Genomic DNA, 6475 nt, shown 5'->3' with positions numbered 1-6475 from the left:
CAAATACAAAAAAAGTAGACCATTTGATTTTTATTTAACTTTTCTATATAAATTTACATAGTTCATTTCTAATGATTAACTTTCTTTTAGCCACTACTTTTTAAAAAGTCAAAAGTAAAGATACGTAATGAAGTTACCACTTGGGTTTTTCTGACCACTGCATTGTCATGGAAAAACCTAAACTGTTTCTGGCTGTTGTTAAGTTGTTCTTCATATACCATCTACTGGCATTGAAATTAATGAAAAAATAAAAGGAGTGACCTTTGACTGAGCACATACAATTTATGCGTGAGCTAAACAGCAGGATCCTTTTTCATTCTTCTTTTTCCCACATTCTCTTTCTCCCTCCTCTCTCCCATCCAAATATAATTTGTAAAGCCTTCAGAGCCTTTCATCCTATGTGTTTCCACTGTGTTCCTTTAGATGAGTCTCAGCTCCTTGATTCACATCTATTATTTTGTGTGGAAAGGTCAGCAGCACCCTTGTTTTATGAACATAATGCACTATTTTCTTGAACTTCAGAATCATTTCCACAACTCACAGGCAAAATTCATACAGTTCAGGGTGCTGATAAATGTCAGTGGTACTTCAGTGAGAGTATTCTGAGTGCAAATGCAAACCTGGACATTCAAAGTTAAGCTGTTTAAAATAAACAAACATTTACCGCAGATCTGAACAGTTTTGAAGATGCAATTCCAAAAGAAATGTAAATTCTGAACTTGTGGCCACACTGTATATCACTGAGCATTTAATTTGTGCCCAGCTCTCTGAAGGAGGTGGGCAAACCCATCCTCTGCATGAAGCAACTGCACCCAAGCAGAGTAGAAGGTGTCAAGGGAGTTTCCCTGGGACACCACCACCACCAAGAACTGTGTGCTGTAATTCCGAGCTAGTCCCCTGCCAGCCCACCAACCTGCCATGAGGAGGCACACCGCCTGGCTTGGAGGATGGGTTGGGCCCTTGCTTTAGACAAATCCCACCTTGCGTTATTTTCCATGCTGAGGTCTGGGAACCTTTGGCTGAAAACAGTGAGGACCCAGTGCTGCCTCCAAGCTGGGCTTGGCAGTGTAAGCAGTTAATTTTCTTGCAGAGGGTGGAAAGATAAAGTAGAGGTGTGTTAGAGCCAAGGAAGCCTCCTCTCCGTTCACAGGAAAAGAGGCAGGTAAAGGTTTTTAGAGGAAGCGCTATGATTTTCCAGCACTTGGGGCTCACATTGCTAGCAAAGATGAGAAATGGTATGTGTTTAGGTCAAGGATACCACCAGTGATGGTATGAGACACCAATACTGACAGTAAAGCCAGATTACAGTTGTTTATGGAAAATTTGCTGTAGTTTTCTTTAGTTCCAAGCATGCAGCTGTATCTGCATGTTCTAGTGTTTAAGGGAATAGTTATTTATTGCTCCTTTACCATTGGGTTAACAACCCAGACTATGCACTTGTGCTTTTAGGCAGTATTTTAAAACACCGATTCCTGAAAAAAAAAAAACGGAGGTACTTTTTAATTTTTATCTCCGGGGAGCTTCAGGGGCTGGCAGCGTTTGGTGCCGCTCGCTTCGCCGTGCTGGGCGAGGGGCTCCACGGCCGCACCTCCCCACATGGCCCGCCACAGGGGAGCTGGGCCGTGGGGCGGCCGTTGCGGCCGTTGTCGGGGCGGGCCCGGGGCGGGGCGAGGGGCGTTTCCCGGCGGGCTGCCGGCCCTGCCACCGCCGCGCCCCGCTGCCGCCCTCCCGTCCTCTGCCGCGGCGGCACGGCGTCGCTGCGGCCCGGCGGCTCTGAGGTAAGGCGCCGCCCTGCCCTGCCTTCCCTTCCCTTCCCTTCCCTTCCTTTCCTTTCCCCTCCCTCCCCTCCCCTCCGCTCGGCACCTGCCCGGAACGCCAGGGAGGGTGAGGAGCCCTGCGGCGAGTTCGCTGTGGCGGCGGGGGAGGCCGGTCGCTTCTCGAACGCTTCGCGCCCCTGAGGTGGGCGGGCCCGCCCCTCCGGCGGCACGGGGAGCGCGGCCCCGGTCCCTCGGCTCCTAAGCCCTGGGCCAGGGTGCCCGGGGAGCCGCCCCGCGGTCGGTCGCCCTTGTCCGCCGGGCGCCGCTGGAGCCCTGCTGGGCTGCGCTGCTCCGGGCTGTTCAGTAACAGCTTTGGGCATAAATGATTAACGGGCTGGGAGCTGGCGCTGTGCCGGCGCAGCCCTTCATCCCCGCCTGGCTTCGCAGCCAAACGCGCTGAGACAGCGCCGCTTTTGCTCCTGAAGCGTTGCCTCACGGTGCTGTGCGGGCTGCGGGCGCCGCTGCGAGCCCCGACCTACTGTGCTGCAAGGTAGGGACGAAGGCTGCCGTGCCCCAGCTCCTGTTCCTGCACCCGTTTAAGGATTTAATTTTTCTGCGCCGCAGTAAAAGATCGCTGAGGTGATAGGGCTTTTTTTTTTTTTTTTTTTTTAATATACATATATATATATATAATTGTTGTTTTTCTTATAGTGAATGCAAACCTTAATCATTAGGCGTGGAATCTGTTGGTAAGCAGAGAGAGCTGGCAGTGTCTTTTTATTTTCTATCATTATGCAGTGCTTCCTTTGCTGAGCTATAAATGAGTAGTGTAAGTTTCCTTCTCAGCCTTGTCATCGTGTAGTCTGAATCACTTTTACTACTAGATTTGTTTTCTTTAGGAGAGCCAAGAGGTACCTCAGAAACTCCATCATTTTAATTCCAGGTCACATTCTCCTGCATTGGTTTGGTTGATTCCGGCTTGAACACGTACAAACGCTTTACGTGCTTCAAGGAATCTAATAGTCTTCTGTGGGAATTCCTTTCTGTGAACTTCTTTATTTGAATTACCAGTGTACATTATGAAGCATCTTTCTCCTGTTTCTTTGGGTTCCTGATGCAAACATAAAATGCCATCCAAAACGTGATTTTTCAAGGAACGCCAGCTAAAGACTTTGTTACGTTGAAAGCAGAAAGGAGTGTTGCATCTAAAATGCCAGGGCTAACCAGGAACATACTTGCACTAGCCATGCAAGAAGCCTTTCTGGGAGGTAACCTGTTGAATGCCTCTAGTTAGAGTCTTTAAGCTGCTGTGAGCAGGACATTGTGTCCTGCCACAATTGTTTCTGTGGATGCAGTTAAACTGTGTAAACATGGAATGGTTTCCAGGTTAGAATGGGCTGAGTTTTATGAGGCTCCATCAGAGCCTGCTGAAGCTGAATGCTGCTGCTGGGTTTTGAGTGTTCTGCTAATTACATTAAGGGAGTTGAAAAAATTTGGCCATTTAGGAGAACAGCAGGATCTGTTAAATGTAATGACACACCAATCAAGATAAGGATTGTACTGTGTCAGGTGCTGTATAAGCATGAGACAAGGTGAGGTCACAACTCTGAGAATTGTACTGTATAAGAAAAGTGTTATGATTAAGATGAAGGAAATTAAATGTCTTTCAAAGTGTTTACGGGACTGCCCTTAACTGAAGGGTCTGCTTCCACAGTCCTTATCCACACGGTTGCTTCTGAACTTAATAGACCCTGAGAAGGAACATGTACTTGAGTCTGTTTTGTTTAGCATTTAGTAATAAGCCTAAAAGTTGAACACAAGCATATCCAAGTACTTTCTATGTTGAGGAAGCTTGGGGTCTGAATCTAGATCAGTTTTTTCTTACCTATGCTTTCTCAAAGAAAGGGAAACAGGACTATGTCAGGATACCTTCTCACCATTTCTGAAATTTTAAGGGCATAGTTGTCCAGAACTGAAACCTATGGTTTGGGTCTACTTTTAAGAGAAAGCACAAGATTCCAGTGGCCCGAGGAGTGTTTATGTTTTGTGTTCTCTCCTAGCAGTGGTGGAAGTACCAAAGTCATGCCTGTCAGTAGTTACAGCTAACCTGTGTTTGGTGGTAATTCCCCTACATCATTATATTTGTGTTCTGTTTCACCCATGTGTTGCCTCCGTTGTCATTCTAGGGACTGTATTTTCCAGTATGTTTTCAGGGCTCAAGTCTTAAAGGTCTTTGCACACTGTTAAGTAATGTTAGTCATGCAGAATACAAACAAAAATAAAAAAAATCCTCAAGCACTTCCTTGGAACAATACATATCCAAAGGAAAGGTCAAACTCTACTTTTCACTGTGCACTGGAGGATTTTAAAAATAAAGCTACATAACAGTTTGGAGCAGAAGATTCAGGCAGTGAGGCTTTGCACAAAGATCAAGGGAAGAGAAACAACTTGTAGGTGATTGTAAATTGTAATTTACTTGTTAATATTAAGGATTTTATTGTCTGTGCTGCTCTGGGGGAATATGACCTCATACCTATTGCTGTTACTATTTTTTCCCATGTCCTTATTAGTTTTGTGCGCTTTCCCTATCCTTCTGTTTCTATCTCCTTCCTTCTGCCCTTTCTTCTTTCCCCAGATTGTTCATGAGTTTTCTGTTCAAGTTTTCTTCTTCATGTACAAAAATGAAGGGTTGCAAAATAGTTAACTTTGATAACAAAGTGTCTATTTTAGTCTAGACTTTTGGCATCTTAGTCCATCACCTTCCCCCTGTTAAGAGTTACTTGTAAGCATCATTGTGTAACATTACTATATCAAATAATTTGTCCCTGAACTTCAATGATTAGCAGGGGGCTGCAGAGTTCATGCCTCTTTGCTCTGTTTGTTTCTGAGCACCTTGAGCTCAGGAGCTCATGCCATCTTGTAATACACCAAAGCCCAACTCCTTTCCTGATGTGATTTGATAGGATGGTCAGAAGAGCTAAATCCAGTTCATAGCTGGTGTCTTGGCCAGTAGTGTGCACAAAATATATTGCTTCATTTCAGAAAGGGTTGTAGAAGCACGAGGAATATGAACTCTAGGATGCTGGAGAGTGAAAACTGACATTTTTGACTGTTTAGTTTCACAGTATGTGGGTGGAACAGATGGGTGAATAGGGCAAGTCTGACAGTTGTGACTTTTGTTTCTTAATGGAAAGTGCAGTAATTTCCCTAGTTCTGGATATGGATTAGAAGAAATCAGGTTTTGCTTATTAGCCTCCACTGTCTTTCCTGCTGAAAGTTTGTCTGTGTGAAGCTTATTTAGAAACTCCATAATGAATTCCTGTGTGCAAATCCCATTTTGGGTGTGCGTGCATTTGCATGTAAAACTTCATAACTGAAAGTGTGAGTGGGGCTGGAGAGAAGTGAAACATTTTCCTACTTTTCAGAAGTCAGCAGACATAAATGACCTTTTTTGCGAGAGACTTCAGAAACAAACTTAAAAATTAGTTAAGAGTCAAATGCTTTTTTTTTTTTTTTTTGTGAAGAAGCCACTGCATACTTCATACGTAATAGCAAATTTGCTCAATTACTAAGTGATTATTAAGCAACAGTCACAATGCTTTCAGCTATTATCCCAGTGCAATTACACTTATACTAGATCTCTTACTGAAAAAAGTTTCCAGGGATTTTGTGTTTAGACAAGGCAAATAGTGCTGCGGACCCTAATTAGGGATTTGGAATAAAGTCAAAACTCTGCATGCATTTACAATTTATCTTCTAAAACAACTAATATAGAATGCCTGTCCATCTTTTAGTAATATGAAAGAGGCAATCCAAAAAATATGCTTGGCATATACATAGTAGGAAAGGGTTGTGGCATAATGTTTTTCAAAGCCAGTTCTTTTCTTGGTTTGCTTTTAACTGAAGCTATACAGTTTCTTCAAAAGCATGAGTTACAAATGAATCTGCGATACTTTGTGACTCCTTATCCTTTTCCTTCAGACAAAAGGCCCTTTCAATCCATTGTGGAATAGTCACTGATTTTCATGTGGTCGTTCAAGAAAAGGATAGTGATTGGTCTTCATAATGGGCCTTTCAGTAGTCTCTCTAGTGGTTTGCTGACTGGAAAAAAAAAAAAAAAAAAAAAAAAGAAAAAAAGAGTATGGTTGTGTACTGTATCCAGTGCTTAAATTACTGGTAAATCTAATCTTTCAAGTATTGAAAAGGTAAGAGTTCAAAGAAGCTTCATGCGTTTGTGAATACCAACGTGCTGCTGCTGCTTGCAGTTGTGTGTCAACTGGTATGTTTTTTAGTTTTATGTTTGTTGGTGAAAGATCTGTTCCTTTTCTTCCCCACCCCCCCCACCCCCCCCAATGTTAGGTAAATTAAACACAATGTTTCCATGAACTGTGTTCTTTTGAGATGGTTGATGCTGTTCTGTGTCATCAGTGGTGTGGAGCAGTCATTTGCTTGTGCTGTGTGTGGCCAAGTGGACAGTAAGTATGATTTCTTGGAAATGTGATTATCCTGGAAAGTTGTGGGTATGTTTTGAGTTAGCGCTAAAGAAGCTCTGTTATGACTGTTGTATCAGAAGTACAGTCTCACTGAGTTGTTATCCTTTAGTGCTGATGAGGTCAACCTGCCTGGCAGCACTTCAAAATAAACACACGCCCCCATTCAGGGCAGTTAGCCTGGTATTTGTTGTCTTATCCTTGTTCAAAATCTGTGCAAGGTGTTCT

The 6475-nt window shown here is 43.6% G+C and overlaps 1 protein-coding gene across 3 annotated transcripts in view; it reads left to right on the top strand.

The window, feature by feature from the left end:
- Window positions 1–1713: 1713 nt before the first annotated feature.
- The window catches only part of SPATS2L (spermatogenesis associated serine rich 2 like), an 82635-nt gene continuing 77873 nt past the window's right edge, over window positions 1714–6475 (top strand). The window contains exon 1 of one of the 3 annotated variants that reach the window (XM_032189870.1): window positions 1714–1778. The gene's annotated coding sequence lies outside the window, so the exon portion shown is untranslated. Of the gene's footprint in view, window positions 1779–2278; window positions 2308–6475 lie in introns of those variants that run through there. The other 2 variants (XM_032189867.1, XM_032189869.1) reach the window with 2 other exon arrangements.

Source organism: Aythya fuligula, chromosome 6 (genome assembly GCF_009819795.1).
Source record: "Aythya fuligula isolate bAytFul2 chromosome 6, bAytFul2.pri, whole genome shotgun sequence".
Classification (NCBI taxonomy): domain Eukaryota; kingdom Metazoa; phylum Chordata; class Aves; order Anseriformes; family Anatidae; genus Aythya; species Aythya fuligula.
This window is presented reverse-complemented; position numbering and strand designations above follow the sequence as displayed.